Here is a 20,779-nt window from a genome sequence, read left to right as displayed (position 1 = left end):
CCCCGAAGATATTTAGTCCCCAGTACCTGGATTATTTGTGTGAACACTAAATGCTGTCACAGGTGTCCTCCTAAGAGGGAGGCAGAGGCAGATCTAACACAGCCAAAGAAGGCAACATGACCACAGAAGCAAGATGCTGTGCTCTTGGCCCTGAAGAGCAAGTAAGGGGCCATGAGCTAAAGGATACAGGAATACAGCTCTGGAAGCTGGAAAGGGCAAAGAAAACCTGGGATTCTCCTCCATTCTGTCTTCCAGAGAGGGTTCAGCCCTGCTAACAGCTTGATTCTGGTCCAGCAAAACTGATGTTTGACTTCTGTCCTGACCTCCAGTACTACGAGGGGACAATTTTGGTAATTTATATGACATTACTCTTGTGGTAATTTACTAAAGTAGCCATAGGAAACTAATATATTCCAAGCTCTGTCTGTGTTTCATTAGGGATAATTTAATCTTTTAATTCACTGATCATTTTTTTCTGCAATATCTAATCTGCCATTAATTCCATACAGTAGATTTTTCATCTCAAACATTGTAATGTCCATAGTTCGAAGTTCAATTTGGGTATTTTTTTATATCATCCATATCTCTAAATTTTTGAAATATAAGTTATGCTTATAATTTTTAATGTCCTGGCATTTTTAATGCCAATTCTGTGTCACTCTGCGCTCATTTTGATTTATCAATTTACCTCTTCATTATGGGTAGTATTTTCCTCCTTCTCTGCATGCATGGTTATTTTTAATTAGCTGTAAGACATTCTAAATTTTACTTTGTTTGGCACTGGATATTTTTTTGTATTCCTATAAATATTCTTGAGCTCGTTCTGTGACACAGTTAAGTTAGTTAGAACTTGTTTCATCCTTTTGGAACTCGCTTTTAAAATTTGTTCATTGCAACTGGAGAAGTTATCAGTCCAGGGCTAATAATTCCCCTCTACTGAGTCAGGTCCCTTCTGTGTACTCATATCAGTGTCCCATAAAAGCTGGGTGTTTCCACTCTGTATAGTGGGAAAAGGTACAATTCCCAGTCCTGTGTAAGTGCCAAGCCCTATTACCACTAATCCTTTTGCTACAACTCCCATCCATGAACTCTATGTTCCATCATACAGAATAACTCATTATTTCCTGAATACCTTATGATTTTTCTTTCCATGTCCCTATCAGGAATTTCCTCCTTTCATCTCTGCCGGGTAAACTTTTGCCCACCCTTTGAGATTCCGCTAAAATAGTACTTTCTCTGTGAAGACCTCCTTGTTTGCCCTAAATACAATGGATGAGTTCTCATCAAATATTTCTTAGAACTGTGCTCACCACACTTTATGCATAACATTTTTCACATTTTGTGTCCTTGTGTTTTTTTTAAGAGCATCTGACTATCCAATAGACAGTAAACCTCTTGAGATCAAAGATCACGTATTATTCATCTTTAAGTATGTAATCCCCAAGAGAGAGTTTAGCACACAGTTACTGTTCATTAACTATTTTTGTAACCACCTCTATCATTAGGCTTTCCTCCTCAGATTTCATATGGAGCACAGAAAGCCATAAATTATGGATTTACCACCCCAAATGCTTCAACCCAGAGCTCTCACTGGGGATTCCCCTTGGGCTTATTCTATTTGTTCCACTACATATTGTCCTCCCTACCCACTCTCATCCAATTAGGTTTACACTACCATTCTCTTAGAGCTAATTTCTCTATTTCTTCCAAGATGAAATAAACATAATGCATAAAAAGGGCTTATTTTCTAATAGGAAATAGCTTCATCAATGTCAAGGTCATTCTTGGGCATGAAATGCCTATGCATTTTTAAAGTGGCAAGATACAGACACTATTATTGGTCTTAACAAACTCACAGTAAATATTTTAATGGTCAGAATTTTAGCCTGACAGGGAAGGCACCTGCTACCTTTAAAGATCTGTAGATACCCTTTTCACGAAGATGGCACCCAAAGTGAAGAAGGAAGCCCCTGCCACTCCCAAAGCCAAGGCAAAGGCTTTGAAGGCAAAGAAAGCAGTGCTAAAAGGCATCCACAGCCACACACACACACACACAAAAAAGAAGATCCATATGTCACCCACCTTCAGGAGGCCTAAGACACTGTGGCTCCGAAGGCAGCCTAAATATGCTCAGAAGAGCACCCCCAGGAGGAACAAGCTTGACCACTATGACATCATCAAGTTCCCCTTGACTACTGAGTCAGCCATGAAGAAGATAAAAGACAACAATACACTTGTGTTCATTGTGGATGTCAAGGCCAACAAGCACCAGATCAAACAGGCTATGAAGACACTCTGTGACATTGGTGTGGCCAAGGTCAAACCCTGATCAGGCCTGATGGGGAGAAGGCAGCATATATTCGACTGGCTCCAGACTATGATGCTCTGGGTGTTGCCCACAAAATTGGGGTAATCTAAATGAGTCCAGCTGGCTAATTCTAAATATAAAAATTATATACCAAAATATATACATACATACATACATACATACATACCTGTAGATAAGATGTTAGAGAAGGACAAAGCCTACTCTGTCCATACTTAAAGACTTAGATGATAAAATTATGTCTTTGAAAAATATTGGGTCAGACTAAAAATTAATCTGATAATTCAGACTTTAGAAGACAAAGAATTATACTGATTGAGAAAAAAAAGTGGTAGAAAAAGTGGAATTATCTTCTGTTCCTTTTAAATACAGGGTCTGGCAGAAGTAACGCTTGCTTGAGTATTGTTGGTAGAGTAATAATATTAGTGTAATATTTTATAGTGTTAATTTGAACATTTCACCTAAAATGCCATATGATGTGCATGAGTATGATATTGTTGTTACAGAATTACATGCTTATGATTTTGTAATAAGAGATTTTGTAATAAAAAGGGACACTGTTTGTGCCGGACCCTGTAGTGTGCTCATGTATTTTCGCCAGGTGATGCACATAAAAAACAAATGAAATATCATATCCTCAAATGTATGTTTCTTCCCTCCAAAATTTATCTAAACCTCAAAATTGACACTTCAAGCAAAATTTTTGGAAATCCATAATTATTTCAAACATTGGACACCAGCTATTTTATTAATCTAGATGGAGAGCCATGGTTTACATTTTTAAATTTTAATATTCAATTGATGTTAATTAACTCTCTTCACTCTTCTCACCTTAGTAGTGTTCTCAAGAATATTGCTGGGTTGGCTTTTCAAGAACATAACAGTCCCCACATTTTCAAATATATTTTCTTTCTCAGTCCCATTTAAAAAACACACAATCCAGTAACTGTTTTAGTGCCAAATCAAACAGGAACTAAATATCCCCTTTAAAAACCCCAAAGAGGCAGCTGCTAGGATTCTGTTGATTCATTTTACTCTCCCTAGCTAGTAAATTAGCCAGAAAATAGTGGGTGTGGTGACACCTAGGGATAAAAGCAAAAGTTAAGACTATTCAAGGATCGTGGTTTGCTTACTTTCAGCCCCGTCCTCCCCTCTCTTCATTTTTCACATTACCTCCTACTCCACTGCTCCTTTCCAACCACCAGTGTGCTTGTTTCCTATGCCTCCCGCCTCTTTGAGAATTTGGTGCTGTGCCCATCTAAAGGCTTTTCCCTACTTATGTGGCTATTTCAGAGACAGCTCTAACAAAGGTCATGCTAAATTGAAATTAAATCTCAAATCAAGCTATTTGTTTAAATTACCTTCTAACTTTTCAGAAATCATAAAGGCCACCACTCCTGTATAAACAGCAGACTTTAATTTCATTTTAATTACCTTCAGAGCCTTTCATTCAAGGCAAATTTCACTTGGTTAACACATAATTCATTCTCTTGCTTCTTTGATATCCTTAGTATTTATTTTGTCCAGTGGCCTGTTAGCTCTCAAACCTATTTTTAGTCTCTGCTATTCTGGATTCACTTGAAATCTCTTCAGGGGTTGAGAAAACTATTTCTATTGTATAATGTGCATATTCAATCATTTCTTCTAAAGTCAGCTTTTATCTGCTTCAATCCTTTGTTCTTTCTCCTTTTCTCCACCTGCTCCACATTCTTCTTAAACTTGTCATAAAATTTGTATCCAATTTTTTTATAAGGCTAGAGAATATGTCCATTCATCTGAATGTGGACCTAAAAGAAACCTTCTGGGAAGCCTACCTTTTAGGAAGATGACAACCATGAAGAGTGAAAATGAAAATTAAAATAAAAGCAAACAACCAGATACCCAAAGGGTGGGCATTATGTCAAAATCTACAGAAAAATAAAATTTCACCTATAGCTATGAGAGACCTAGAATTTATTTTCAAATTGTTCTCTCTCTAGGAAATATTTTATAATCTTTTAAAAATGATCATTATAAAATTTTTATTAATGTATTTTTGTTTCCTTTGTCTTTAAATACAGTGTGTGTGCATGTGTGTAATAAACTACAGCTTAAATTTGCTTGTGAAACTCATCGTCCTCTTCCGCAAGAGATGTGTAATTACTGTTTGCTCTTATTGCCACCTCGAACTGTTCTTTGGTTTCCCAGTGCCTACCTAATCCTCAACCCCTCCCAGAAAACAGTAGCAATGACAAGAGCTTATACAGAACATATTTTATGTCAAGCACTCTCCTATGTAACACACATTTCATTTAAGCCTCACCACTACAAAGTGAAAAGAGATACTACTATTATTCCTGTTTTACAGATAAAGCAAGTGAGAAGGCCCAGAGAGCCCAAGTAACTTGCCCAGAGTCATACAAATGGCAGAGGTAGGACTTGAACCAAGAAGTCTGGATCTCTGAGCCCGCTATGCTGGTCGGGTCACCAGTCTATTTATTTTGGCTCTGGCCAGCCATTTTCAATTTTACTTGTTTGCATTTATTTTCATTTTCAAAAAATTCTTACAATTCAAATCCCAATCCTATGAAAGGTTTCTTTGACCAAGTACATGTATAAAGTACAGAGTGTAATTTTATAATAATGTGGCTGAGATATTTCTCTCCCTGAATTTGATATATGATTTCTTTTATTTCCTTTCAAATGAAAACCTGATTCTAAGTTAGCATGCACATTTCTTTAAAATTACATTATTCTTCAATGAAAATAGTGTAATACAAGTATATCATGTAATACATTGTGTGGGTGTAGCTTTTCTGACATTTGCCCTCCTATTTTCAAAAACCATCAAAAGGATTTGCTTGTAGAAAATCATGATGACTAAAATTTACGATCACGAGGAAATATGACATGAGACCTTTACCAGTGTGGTGTCAGATGTTTAATCTGAAATTTATTTTCCAAAGTGTATATTAAAAAGACATTTAGAATGTTTTAAATTCAAATATTACTAATTTTAAAAATGTGTGTCTTTGAACACAATTCCTTCAGCCTTCAGAGTTAGGGAAGTGCGGGCCTTGACCAGTATTAAATAGCCAGTGACAACCACTCGCCCCTTTGCCAGCAGACATTCTTTCACTTCTTATGTCACCTGCATCTTATGTCAGTGCCACCTGAATTCTAACAGCAGAGAAGTCTGCCCACAGATGTCACATAGTGCTGTCATTTCTTTTGTTCTTAAAGTTTCCTTCACTCTTCAAGATCCTGACCCATCTCATGATTTTTAAAGCATCATTTGTGATCCATTCCTCATTCAATATGTGCTTTGAAAGCGTCATCGTAACCTCTTTCTTTTATGCAAGAAAATGACATGGCACATATCTTGAGTGTTAAATAATGTATGGTTTTGCATTCACTCCCTGATGTCAACTGGCATACCACAAATGTGTGTAAAGTGTAAAAATGTGACCAGCTTGTAGGATGATAATGAAGTCTGTCACCCTCACTCCCTTTCATCATTTTCCAAAACAGGTGTTAGGGGTAAAATGCAAAAGGGAACATTCCTTATTTTTTAAAGACAGCTTCCATTGTCCCCACTTCTCAATGGAAGACCCTCCTTCTATTAACATTTCCATTATCTGCTCTTTCCTTTTTCACTTCCTATGTCCCTTTTTGTCTATATTTTTCTCTCTCTCAATTAGCAATTTATTTTAAGATTTTACTTCAGCAATGATTTTATCAAAACACTTTGTGCATTTTATGCCCGATTTATGAAAGGGGTAAAATAAGAAAAATAATTTGTATATCTCTCCATAATTTATATATACAATAACTTGTGTGTGTGTGTGTATCTTTCATTCCCAGTCTGAATCTGCCTCCTTTCTAATCAAAATTACTTCTAACAGGTGGGTAATTTAAGCAGTGCAGATCATTGAAGTCAGTGGGCATGTGGAAGGTGTTATATGTGGCTTGAAGAGCTATAAAGACATTAGAAACAAATGTCTAATCCAAAAAGTGCCAGCTTTGCGTCTCTCTGACTGAGTAAACTTCCTCAAGCCATAGTGAGGTTATAAACAGTATGAGCTTTGAAAAGTTGACATAGGTGGAACCATTTTGAAATAGAGCCACAGCAGCCATTCCAGATGAACTACTTACATAGCTTACTCCTTGAATCTTTAGAATATTTGAACTGGGTAAAATAATCTTTGCACTGAGCCAAACCAACATGCTTAGAAACATGTTTATAAAATTAACAGGAAAGCAAACTTCCTGACCACAAGAACTGTTAATTATGGACATTCTTTCTGAAGATAGAATCAGTAATCAGGCACTTATCACTAAACAGTAACTTAGTTTGTTAACACCAATAGAAATTCCCTTCTTCTATTCATGTAATTACTTCCCTTACTTTTTCATTTAAAATATTCTTGCCTTCACCCTGTAGTTGTTTGAATCTATGCTCCCAGATTGCAACTCTTCGATCTTGAATAAATGCTTGTTGTCTCTCACTTTGCCTTTTTATTTTTAGGTTAACAGAACAAAACCCCATATGGGGTCTTTGTGGGAAACATTTCTTAATATATTAAATGTTGTACTGAAAATTAAAACAATAAATCATCTCATGACAGAAAGTAATGTGAAATGGGAACTTTTGGGTTCTGACAATGAACTGGACATTGCTCAGCCTCTCAACCAGAGCCTTAACAAAATGACCCTACTGTTGATCTACAAAACAGGCCAACATCCTGGTAAACGTTTTCATCATTTAAAGGCAATTAATTTGTTACCCTTTCTCTATGGCCTCAGTCCCAGCCCAGAGAAAAATATGCCATAGAACCACTGGAATTGAATTTCTTCACGGCTATGTTACAAGAGCTTCACTATACACTATAATTGCAATATTATCTGAGACTTTTGACGTACACATGCAAAAAGTATAAATGGAAATTGCAATAGCTTCTTGAAAATCAAAGCATATTTCTAATTACTGACCAGGTCCCAAACACATTCCTCCCCTCATTCTTGCTTTCTTAACTTCTTTCTTTCTTCCTGTCTTCCTCCCCTCCAAACTTTCCTCTCTGCCTTTCTTTTTCCTTTACCCTTCCTTTCTTTCTTCATTTTCTTAGAGGTAACATTGGATAATGGATGAAACACAGAATCTTGGAGTTAAAAGATGCATCTGTGAGATTTTGGTAAATTATCTTCTTCAAGTCTCAACTTCCTCATCCATAGAAGAGACCTAATAGGATTACTGATAGGATTAAATTAGACAGTGGTTGTGAAGGACCTGGAATATGTCAAAAACTCAACACACTTAAGCCAGTATTTGGATATATAATTTCTTCTTTGTTTTATACATCAGTCCTTTTCTTCTTTTCCCTATCTTAAATACTGCATGTAAGGCACCATGCTAGGTTCTCTGGTGAGAACAGAAATTAATGCTGTTTCTTTATCCAATTAGCTCACAATCTACTGGGGGATATAAGACAATAAGAAAAATGGTTGAACAGGGCAAAATGAAAGACCCCAAGTGTTATAAGACAATTATAGATGAGGACCCACTGGAAAGAAAGTTCTACAGAGACTGACAAGGAAATCGACAAGGGCCATCTCTTTACTCTCCCTCTCCTTTAATAATAGTAGATGACCATTAATAAGTGTGTGCTTAATAACATATCTGTACTGAGCAACTCTAAGCCAGCTGGCCAGTTAAAGCTTTTATTTGGAATTTCCTTAGTTTTATGACACCATTTTCACAACTGGTCTTCCTCAAAAGGAAATTATTTTATTATTCGGGCTTTCTAAATGTGTTGGATAAATAGTTGTTGATTTCATCATCTGAACTCAATTTAATAATAGTAGAATCTCTCAGAGAAATGCAAATTAAAACTGTGATGAGATATCACCTCACACCTGTCAGAATGACCATATCATTAATAAATTAACAAATGACATGTACTGGTAAGGTTGTGGAGAAAAAGGAGTCCTTGTGCACCATTAGTGGGAATGCAGACTGATGCAGCCACTCTGTAAAGCAGTATGGAGATACCTCAAAAAATTAAAACTCGATCTGCCTTTCGACCCAGCAATCCTACCTCTTAGAATATATCTGAAGGAACCCAAAACACTAATTTGAAAAGATATTATCACCTCTATGTTCATTGCAGCATTATTTACAATCACCAAGATATGGAAGCAGCCCGAGAGTCCATCAACAGATGAGTAGATAAAACAACTATGGTACATTTACACAGTGGAATAGTACTTGGCCATAAAAAAGGAGAAGGAAACTTTACCCACTGCAGCAGTATGGATGGACCTGGAGAACATTATGCTAACTGAAATAGTCAGAGAAAGATAAATACCATATGATTTCACTCATATGTGGAATCTAATGAGCAAACTGAACTAACAAGCAAAGCAGAGACAGACTCATAGATGGAGAGTAGATGATGGCTAGTGGGGGTGAGTCAGTTAGTGAGTGGAGGGATTGAACTCAAGGAAAAAGGGAAAAGAAATCATGGACAGGAAAAACAGTGTGGTGATTGCTGGGGGAAGGGGGATACAAAGGGACTAAGTACTAATGGGAAAAATCCAATAAAGATCAAATCAAAATAAATAATTAAATTATAAATAAATACCTCGTTAAAATAGCAAGAAGACACAAGGCCCTAAGTCCTCCTTTTTATCTATTTTACTCAAGCTGTATGTTCTCCTACAGTACTATTTGAAACCCAAAATGAATGAATCTTTGCTTATACAGAAGCTCTTCCCTTTTGATTTGCTTAAAACTGACCTGAGTCAGTAGCAGAATTCATAGCTGTCTCTTATACTATGCCTAAAGTGTACTCGTTAGCCTCTCTTTATATTATTGTCAACTGTCAGGGCAGTCAAAGTAGTCAAGATGAAAATAAAATTTTCATTAAGCCTCTAAAATTCCAAAAGGGACAATTTATAGTTCATGAGGTTTGAAATTGGAGATACCGAGTGCAGTATAAATGTCTTAGCCAGAGAGTCCTAAGACCAGATGTTGTTTTGTCTCTTAATAGTTGTTGATTTCAGTCAAGTTCATTTGTTCTGTCAATCTTCACATACTAATTGAGAGTTTACAATGAACTGGGCATTTTCTAAGAAATACAGATGTTTACCTGGTATCTCCTATGCCCAGTTTACAAATTTGTTACTATCACTTTACTAATCTATTCAAATGGGCTCAGAATATAGGTTCTACCTGAAATGACCATACTTCCAGGAATAGCTCTGTGGAAGCTGAAGCTTATGTCAAGTTTAGTATAGAATTATGATTTATGGATACAATAATGGAGGGGGATGATAACAAGCACATTATGAAAGCAATCCTCTACTTAATTTGCTCCCATGTTAATGCAAAATTATTTAAATAGCAATAATTTGGAGTCTCATAGCAAGAGTAGCTTTGGATCCATGTATAGAACCTAACCTTATAATTGAAAGCATTTTGTAATTGATTTAACAAGGGCAGAATTTTTCCCAATGGTGCATATCATGATCAAAATACTCTGACAAAAGCTTTGTAATAAAATAATAATTGGTGGAGCTATAAAAAAATAGGGAAAACCTGAGGAAAGAGGGAGGATTTATATTTTATGTCAGCCCACGAATACAAGAATAGGTACAACAAAGAAATGCAATTGTCATGGAGCTCATGATAACTCACTGCAGGCTAGTCCTTGGTTTCAGAAAGCAATTTATGAATTCCAGATTGATGCAATGGTGATTATTTAAACTATAAAAGCATTAACCTAGAGTCTCTTTATACGGCCAGCTTCCTAGGGCATTTCAAATAAAGTTTGACTTATACATGACTTTTCATAGGATATAAAATGAAACAAACCCGTAGTTAATTTAGTCTCTACAATGCATTTGGAAAAGATTTGTGTTTTCAGATACACTCAGGGAGAAGCTCATTATTGACCTTGAAAAGGCTACCGCAGAATTTCATCAGTCTTTTGTCTACCACATCATGGAATGAGGGGTCATATAGTTGGGTATAATGGGTAGAAGAAAGACATAGCCTTACCTTCAGTGTTTTGTACACCAGGGATGGGCCTAAGTTCTGGAAAGGAGCACCCCTATTCCCTTTCAACTTGGGAGACTAGATAGGAGGCTTCCTGGTGAATCAGTTATGAAGTTTCTGATCTATTCAGAAGAGAACTTTAAAAAAAAAACCGTATCATCTTAATTAGCATAAAAGAGCCAGGTGAGAATGACAGCAAACTGGCCTAATCTCATAAACAGAAATAGGTTCAAAAGGGCTTACTATCTCAACATTTGAATAAAGGTAAAGAACTCATTTAATGTTACATAATGTTAAAAATTTCCAAATGATTCACGTGCTATTATAATCCCCATAGAATAATTACAAAATAACATCTGAGGTGAAAGTGGTTCAGGGAAAACTTAGACAGACCAAGTTCCAGGAAGAGGTTTGTATATCCAGGACCTGAAAAATGGGAGGGCCACATCACACACTGGAGTCTTCGTGGTCAAGGAGAGGTATCTGAGTTCCACCGAAGACATACAGTTTTCCCTGATGACTATCACTAGATAATGACCTAAATTACCAATGACTAAAGCAATGGCTAATGTCGATTGTAACCATTTAGCATAATTCCTTATGTCAATTTAAATTTATTCAAAGTAAAATAAAAATAGCCTTAGAAAGGAGCAAGTTTTATTCAAAAGTTGTCTGAGAAAAATATCTACCTTGCTCAACATCTTGGACATTTCCAATAAAATGTCATTGTTAGAATGTTCAGAAGATAAAAATCTATCATGAAATTAATCACCAGGAAAAGCCTGCAAACATTTTCTCCTCAGTCTTTAGGAATCATCAGGTAGTAAAACATGCAGAAACCTATAATGAAGCTAAAGGACAAATTACAACTGTACTGAAAAAGGTAAACAATAACCCAGGTCATCCTCACTAGTCCATTAGCAGTTAGATCTAAATGGGTATTGCAATGGTCATCCAAGCAAAAAACAGATCAATCTCCCCCTTTGATTTGGAGCAATTAGACAGGCTTCTCAAAATTGGTGGAGCTATTTTGGACTTTGAGAAATAGAAATGCTTCTGATAGAGATGTAGAGAGGTGGGTGACCCAGATTGGAGAAACACATTGAGCATAAATGTTGTATCATGCAGAGTAAATAATGCAAACTGCTATAACACAAACCACCCTAATGCATTAGCACACTAGAGCTTGGTTTGTCATTCATGTGCCATATGTAAATTCTGATGCAGGCAAGCTCCTGAACTCTGTCTGGGACTCATGCATTTACAGCATAGCTATATCGTTTAGAGAAAAGGAGAAGAGGAGGCACAACAGCTTCTACTTCATCTGGAAGTGACCCATGTCACTTTGTTCAGAGCACATCTAACAAAACTAGTCATTGGGCTCCTCAGGGAAGGGTAAATGTCAGTCAGGCACCTGAGTATCTGAGGAGAAACTGCTGTCACAAGTGGTAATTTCAATAAATGTTTCTTGTTTCTAATAAGGGAGTAAACTCAGCACAGATAGCAGCATGAAAAGGCTGATTGAGTCAGATTGTGTAGATCTTTTAATAACTAGCTGAAAATTTGATTTTATCTTGTAAGTAACAAAAAGTAATTAAAGATTATTATAATGCAGAAGGGATCATAAATGAGGAGAGCGTGAATGGAGGTAAAGCCTCATATACGAGGTTATAAAAGGGAAGAACAAACAAGGTGATAGAAACAATTGCTTCTACTTTTTTCCTCAAGACTGAAATTGTATGTTTGCTGTAGTCTGTAGTCCTTTACGACAGACATTGGAGTGTGTGTGTGTGTGTGTGTGTGTGTGAGATTCAATAAATACACATTGAGAACAAAATGCATGCCAGACATCCTTAGGTGCTTGGGAAACACCAGTGCACAAAAGAAACAAAATCTCTGCCCTGTGGCAGTGGGAAATTTTTTAAACTTTTACATTCCCTAAGCATTGGAATGACAAAGATATTACACTTATATACACAAGCTTCTATAATGAGCAATTCACCCAAATGCCTAATTTATATCAAATAACTTTCTCTATTAGAGGCAGAGTATGTATTTTGAAACAAAGATTATTAAAAAGATCAATAATCTTTGCAACAAATACTATTGAGTAGGTGGTAAAAAATAGTCTTTTCTCCCCTAAAACCATGATCTAAAGTATTAAGTTTGATAAAGCCAATCTGATAAAAGCCATAGGAACAAATGTATAACCTAATGACATAGGTTTAGTTTCTTTTATGTTTAAATAATCTTTTCTTTTTCAATTATAGTTGACACAGAATATTACATTAGTTTCAGGTATACAACATAGTGATTTGACATTTATAGAACTTTTGAAGCGATCACCTGGATAAGTCTAGTACCTATCTGGCACCATACATAGTTATCACATTATTCATTATATTCCCTATGCTGTACTTTACACCCCCATGACTGTTTTTATAACTGGCAATTTGCACATCTTAATCCCTTCACCTTCTTCACCCATCTCCCAAAACCCCCTTCCATCTGACAACTATCAAAATGTTTTCTGTATCTATGAGTTTGTTTGTTTTATTTGTTCCTTTACTTTGCTTTTTAGATTACACATATAAGTGAAATCGTATGGTATTTGTCTTTCTCTGACTTATTTCAGTTAGTATAACACCCTCAAAGTCCATCCACATTATGGAAATGGCAAAATCTCATTCTTTCTTAGAGCTGAGTAATATTCCATTGCATATATGAACCATCTTCTTTATCCTTTATTCTATCAGTGGACACTTAGGTTGCTTCCATATCTTAGCTATTTTAAATAATGCTGCAACATACATAGGCATGCATATGTCTTTTCAAATTAGTCGTTTGGGTTTCTACAGATAAATAGCCAGAAGTGGAATTGCTGGGCCCTTCTTTGTTTCCTGTTACAGCCTTTGTTTTAAAGTCTGTTTTGTCTGATACAAGTATCGCTACCCCAGCTTTTTCATGCAGATAGAAACAAATAGGTTTATTTTCTTGCTACAACAAAGGAAAGCACTTCAAAGCAGCTCTGTAATAACTCATCAAACAAAGGAAGAGGCAGGTTTATTGTAGGATTCATGGAAAGGGTGAAGTTTAGGTAAAATTTAAATGAAACAGAATTTTTATTTGCTCAAAGTGAAGCAAGGACTTGAAGGAAAAAGGATTTACATCCTGTCTAGACTGCAAAGCAGACTCAAGGTTCTGTTTCCTTGGAAACTACAAAGTTGAGATAAATTTTAAATGTTTTATTTAGAAACTCCTTATCTATAGCTCTGAACATGAATTAGTAATTTCAGTTGCCTCAAAGTGACTCAGATTCTCTGTGTAAAATGGGCTGTTCCATTCTAACTGATATGGTTTTCAAACAGCAAAGTATCTGAGAGTCTTTGATTTTAGAAAACAAAATAATTTCTCAGCACTATGTCCTTTTGTTAATAACAAAATCAATTTCTGTAGGTTCATAGTTTCCTCACTCTCCCCTCTATTAGAATGGCCTCCTAAAAGACAATGGGAATCACAATCTCTACCCCCTTTCTCTATCCAGTATTCTCAATATTTATTGAGTGCCTACTATCAACTAATTGTATAGTACAAACAAGAAAAAAATTAAGCAAACCCCCTAGACAAAAAAAACGGTCCCTGCCTTCCTTCAAGAGGCACCCCCCCCCCCCCACTTCACATGAAAATGAAGAATGGATCACACAGCAGGACGCCCTTTGGAGGAGATTGCCACCTGGAAGGGACCAGACCAAGGCAGGTGTGTTCCAGCACAGCTCAGAATGTTCTTGACTTCCTGCAGGAAAGAACTCAAGACACAAATCCAGGGGATTTGGAGAATGTTTATTAAAGCCTGGAACAGTGTGACAAAGGAAGGGCTTAGAATGGAGGAAGCAAAATCAAAGGACAGGACTGTGCCCAGCCGGAGCTGCTTTGGCCCTTTGAAAAGTTAGGCAGGAGGAGTGGCCTTGGAGCTTAAGACAGCAAAAGTAAAACGTCATGCCTGAGGACCTGGTCAGGTGGCTCGATTGGTGAGAGTTTTGTCCATGCACCAAAGGTTGCAGGCTCAGTTCCTAGTTGGGGCGCATGTGGGAGGCAACCAATAGATGTTGTTTCTCACGTAAATCTCTCTCTCACTCTCTCTTTCTCTTAAAAAAAACAATGAACATATCCTCAGATAAGGATTTTTTAAAAAAAGGTTGACACCTGAGGAAAGAGAGGTGCAGGCATGCTCAAGGAAGAGGGGGCACTGAGTCCTTTGTCCTGAGGGTTTTTATCTGTTTTCTGCAGGTGAGGAATTTTAAAGGAGGTCTCAATCAGAATATTTCAGAATATTTCAATACATCAAAGCTAATATTCTTTAGCTTTCCAGGTGTGTCCTTTAATATGCTAATGAATCCAAATGAGCACATAGTAGTGTTTGGGATCATTTTCTAGTCAGTTTCACCTCTGTTTTGGGTTTGACTGGCTCTAATTGGGCTTTCTGTTATTTATTCCCCTGACTTCATCCGGTTTTGGGTTTGGCTGGCACTAATGGCACACACTGGGTCTCTGCTGTCTGTCTCGCTTACTAGGGTGATTTAAGCTACTAGCTCTCTGGTGAGGGAGGAGAAATATAAACCATCTGCTCCCAAGTGTTTTTTTTTAGGAAGGTTAGGGTCTTGTAATGTATTAGCTGGCTGTTAATTGCTTGGCCATTTGTTTAAATATCTGTCTCAGTTTCCCCATTCCACTTGCCAGGGAATTTTTCTAGCTTCTTGCTAACCTGCCTCAAGATTATTTTTCCAAGTTTCCGTATCTTTTGTTCACCTGGCTGACAGAAGTAAAAGAACAAATGAATAATTTGTCAATGTTGCTACAAGCAAGGAGCCTAAAATCAGATGTGTTGGCTTTAAACTGGCCCTACTCTCTGTGGCCAGTTATAATGAAATTGAAGGTGTGGGAAACAGCCTTGGCATTGGAAGAAGGGAGGTTATTTCTCCACTTTCCCACAGTTGGAAGGATATCTCTCTTTGCCTTCATTTATCTAATTATTAATCATCTTTCAAGGCTTTTCCATAGTCCCAGTTTCTCTGCTAATCTTTCCTTATCTACCAGATGCCACAGTGATTTCTCATCTACAAGTTGCTTTTGTAGTTGCAATCAATATCAACCAGTATAAATTCATTGCCTCCTAATGGCTAATTATTAAAGTTCTAAAGAAATCAGGTTTACTAATACACTCTGTACAGTACAATTATTTTCTTGTGACTATGATACTGTATAAATCCTGGGCAATATTTAAAGTAGATCAGCTATAGTTGGTTTTCAGCTTTGTATTCCAAGAAACCAGCTAAGTGAATTTGAATAAAAATCTGTTGAATAAATGGATGAGTATGTAGACGTAATTCACTGCATTTTTGTGATAAATAACCTCATGCTGCTTTTGTCAGATAATATTTTTTAACTATTTTTAAAGGAGCAATACACAGCAGTTTATGTTCCTGCAATCATTTCAAAGTCATTGATCCAAGTTGAATGCTGGATTCCTGATATTTGAAAGGAAATTTAAGTTTCGATCCACTCAGGAAGGGTAATGAATGGTCTCTCTGAGAAAGTATAGCTAATGGGAGTAAATAAATGGCAAAACTGAGATAACTCAAACCATGGGAAAGGGAGTAGAAAGGAGATTTTTACTTCATACAAAAGATTAACCAATGTAGCCTGACTTTTTAGGTTGAGATAATGGGATATAATAAGTTGGGGTGATCTAAAGAGGAGGATGGGATGGAGGTAAGGAAAACACATGATGGGAGTGTTTTTTTGAGGGGGGTGAAAAGTAATATGCACAATGACTAAGCTTTCTGTTGCAGCACCTCAGACATGGCTATAAAAAATTAGCTTTCAGACTAGTTCAAGTTGATTGTGTCAATTAGTAAAGCAATTATTTTTGATGATGAGATCTATCCTTTCCTTTTTTGTACCATAGGCATATAATATATCAGTACTATAGGCAAGTAATATATCAGTACTTACTGATGGAAATTATGCTTCCATCTGATTCTCCTAATTGCCATTCTACCCTGAGGTTGGTATGAACCCCACAGACTTGCTAAACAATAAATAAAAAGAGGTCATGCATTTCTGTCACCCTCAGATCAGCATCAGTCCCCTGAATAGCTGGGGGAAAGAAGAACCTACCAGTGACCTTGTACCCAAGCCAACAGAAAAAAAAAATAAGCCAAGTCCCCTTAGGTTCGCCAATTCCAAAATAAAACACATTGTAGGAACAGAGCCCCCACACACGTAACACTAAACATAAACAACCGGCCCACTCCTGCCTCTCTAGTGTCTCTTTCTTCTGCTCGCCCACAGCACTACTTCAGTTCCCGGTGTTCCAAAAATCACTTTTCCTGTGAGACTGTAATGTGGTTCTTGTGATTTAAATCCCAGGATACCCACAACGAAACAAGTGAACAGCCTCCAGGGGTTCCACAGGCATTGCTTCAAACCTCTGCTTTTCATCTGTGTTCTTCCTTGCAGGCTGAGGAGCCGTGTTTACACATCTCCCTCACTTTGATGCCGCGTGTAGTGCCTATCAAAGTGCCTTAGATATTAAGAGCTGAATAAATGTTTACAGGATTTAATGAAATAATGCCTGGAGATAAGACAATGTTCAAAGCCAGCAGACAACCCTTTTTACTATATTTCCATTAAACTTTCACATGGCTCCGAAGTTGCTTAAAAACACCAAATCCAGGGATTCACTTCGAGTCATTATCTACTAGCACCTATCTTCTGCAACCAATTTGCCCTAAATCTGCTGTACTGAAGTTATTGACCTTCTATTACAACTTAAAAGCCCAAGGGAGAAAATACTGAAAGTGAAAAAAGGTTTTTCTTATACCGTGGGCAGATAAAGGCCACGAGGGAGCCCAGCCCCAAGGCCTACGGCCTCTTCGGGAGCAGCTGCGGGAAGACAGGGATCAAACTGGGAACTACAGTGCTCCCCTCTGATGCGGGGCCTGGAAACAGAGTCAGACGCCCAGAACAAAGAATGATGGAAATCAGACTCCAGCAAGGAGTCCAGCTGGAAGTCCAATGCCTGGACAAGTATGAAGTAAGAAGTATGCTGTCCAGGATGTAGCAAATGTAACTGATCCATGCTGGTTTTCAGCAAGAGATGGTCAAGCAAAATTCCTGCGGTAGTTTTTTCAAATTAAATTACAGATCCCTCCTGGCACCATGGGGCAGATCAGAGTCTCTGGGGAGAGAGATCTAAGAGGTGTACTTTGCAATTTGCTCTTTATAATGCAAAAGCACTAATTAACACATTTTCCTTACTCAACCTCCCATATATACAACACATTCAGTATGAATTACTAGAGTAAACAATGAAAATAAAAGGAAATATAAGAAGGTTTATCCTATAGGAGTTAGGTGTTGAGTTCTAGAGTGAGAATGTAGTTTCAGCTCCACCAGCTAGGGCCTATGTAACCTAGAATAATATACTTAGACTCCTTCAAGTTCTGTGTCATTTCCTGTTGAATAGAGAAAATAACAGTACCTGAACATAATAATAGAAAATAATAGTTGTGAAGACTATAGATGATCCCTCGAAGAACCTGACACAGTGCCTTTCACAGAAAGAAGCTCAACAATAATGACTATAAATATTGGGTTGGCCAAAATGTCCACTGAGTTTTTTCCATAAAATAAAAGATTTTTTCACCAATTTTGATGTGGATATTTTGAGTATGTCAGCTATCTCCTACATATTAGAACATTGACTATTCTCAGTTAATGTCTCAATTTGATCACTATCAACTTCAACTGGCCTACCTGACCATGAAGCATTGTCCAGCAAGAAATCTTTAATCTCCACAATGTTCAAAAATGGCAACCTCACAAACCACTTTTGATCAATCACAGAACCATCTTGCATATGCTGCACAAATCTTTTTTGTGTTTCAGTTGCATTTTTTACCTTTCTGGAAATAATAAAAGATAATATTGCCAAAAATGTTGCTTATTTTCTTTCATATTCAATATTTAAATGGCTGCACAAAAGCTCATCAATTTTGGTGAGCTTTTTTAAATATATGCTGATATGACAGCTGTCAAAATACAATCTAACAAAATTGTTTCAAATGAAGTTAAATACAACTAAGTGCTACTAGAGCCATCTTATGGCTCAAACAAACTTTTTGGCCAACCCAATAGTAAGAGCAAAACAAATAACCAAAAACAATATACTCTGGTAGTACAGGGATTTGTCCAGGGAAAGTCAACAGTATATGTAAGGAAATGAAATGGAGGCAGCACAGCATCTCCAAGATGTAGGCCCTTTAAAGCAAATGAGCCAGAGCCACCAAGGAGCTACATGAGGTGAAGGACACCCCATGATACCTGCTTTATCCCCTGCACTTATCCTTAATACTCAAGAAATACTTTCAATAAATAAGGAACAAAATTACTCTTTAGCAAACTGTATGTTATGTCAGCAAAAGACCCTCATTTGAGCAATAAATACTAAGTACAACAAAAATAAAAATCCAAGGGAGCAACTTGTAAACAGTGAGAGGTCCCAGTCACAAACTTCACAACATCCAGGGTCCTTCTCCTTAGTCATGTTCAAATAGGAAAGGAAAAATTAGGTAGAGGTCACAGAAATTACTGGTAATTACCGTTCAAATGTCAGAGAAAGTCTCTTCCATCTTTGTGTGGGTTTCCATCATAAAAACATCTCAGCAAACCACAGTTTACTTGTCTCCACTGTTCAGCACCATGGAACCCGCATTCCTTTCTGTACAATGACTAATATTATTAAGACAAAGGAAATTTTAGGTTACCTAGGTCTGTGTGGAACAATGATCAGCACAATGTTATTTAACACTGATTCCAAATTGAATAGACGCCAAATGACCAGTCAGTGAAAAAAGGTTTACTGATGTGCTTGCTGCTTGTACCTCTTCACCACTTGTTTTAGCAAAGCACTTAAGCTGAAGGAATTATTAAAATGATCATGAAAGATATTGATATATATAAATAATAACAATGAGAATACTTATAATAATATTCACATATTTAACCTTGAAAGTTTTACAATGAGTTAGAAATGTGTAAGTTGTCTTTGAATTTACAGATTTAAGAAAAATATTACAAATGAACATGCATGTTTTCATCTGAGGCTTGAATGTACTGAAATAATGGAATTTACATTCGATGTGACGGAACTGCTAAGACAGACTACTCTGTGAAGGGTCAGGCTTGTCTCCAGTGACACCATCTTTCCCATGCCCTTTGCACACACAGATTACACTTAGCTTTTTAACTAGGTGTTTATTATGCATACAGGTTGATTAAGCCCTCTGTGGGAACCTGAATTGTAGTGAAGCCCAATTCAACTGCTCTAATTAGAGTTATTTAGGGCTTCCTGGTTAAGGGAATTGATACTGATTTTTTTTTCTAGATAAAACTTTTACAAAAGATTCATATATTCAATATTTTTCAAGCATATATAGGTTTCAAACAGTGATTATATTTTACAGTGGTTGGTCAAAAAATGTCGTAATGGCTGTGGTCATTTTGCCAAACATTTTTGTTAATTTTTTATAACAGTAGCTATAATGTTGACCCAGGAACTGGTGATGACTAAATTTAATTCAGTCCTCCTTAAATTTAACTGCTGGAAGTAGGGCAAGGGGTACTAAAGTGAAAACAGCTGGTAAGAACTCAAAATCCAATAGTGCTGGTGTTGCATCACACCTGTGCATTTAGAAATCAGGGTCTGGCAGGTGAAGGCATCACATTGAAAATGTTTACAGCAACTAAATAAATATTCATATCATTGATTTGCCTATTCTCTTTTGAATGGCAGGGGGCTGGGTGAAAGGAGGCAAAGGGGGGAAATTTGGGACAAGTGTAATATCATAAACAATAAAGTATTTTTTTAAATTTTTAACAAAGAAAATAACCAAAATGAAATGTGACCTTAATTACTGATTCTATCACAATGCATAGACACCTTTTATGGACAATTGTGAACTTCATCATGGTGATTCTTCAAAGAATCAGCTTTAACTTATCATTAAAGCCATTTTCCTACCCTGGACAATGCCAGTTCTGGAAAAAGGAGCTTGGCCCAAGGCTACAGTGAGAAATTATCTGAGGTGCCATTTCATTTGCTGTGCTAGGACAATCTAAGGTTCTAAAACACCCTGGAAATATTATACAAGTAATCACCACAATAATGGATAATACAGAAAGAATGCTTTCTATGTGCCCCTTTTCTAAAATATCTACATATGTTAACTTATTTAATTACTGCAATAATCCTACAAGATACTCACTATTATTTTCATTTACAGATTACATGTTAGTAAGTCACAAGAGAAGATATGTACCATATTTTGCCATATATAATGCTCACCATTTTGCCC

General features: G+C 36.8%; 1 pseudogene; it reads left to right on the top strand.

Annotated features, from left to right (window-relative positions):
- The first annotated feature begins 1,906 nt into the window (after positions 1-1,906).
- Positions 1,907-2,418, top strand: LOC114497683 (annotated as a pseudogene).
- The last annotated feature ends 18,361 nt before the right edge of the window (positions 2,419-20,779 follow it).

Source organism: Phyllostomus discolor, chromosome 5 (assembly GCF_004126475.2).
Source record: "Phyllostomus discolor isolate MPI-MPIP mPhyDis1 chromosome 5, mPhyDis1.pri.v3, whole genome shotgun sequence".
NCBI lineage: Eukaryota > Metazoa > Chordata > Mammalia > Chiroptera > Phyllostomidae > Phyllostomus > Phyllostomus discolor.
Note: the sequence above shows the minus strand (reverse complement) of the source record. Positions and strands in the feature narration are given on the sequence as shown.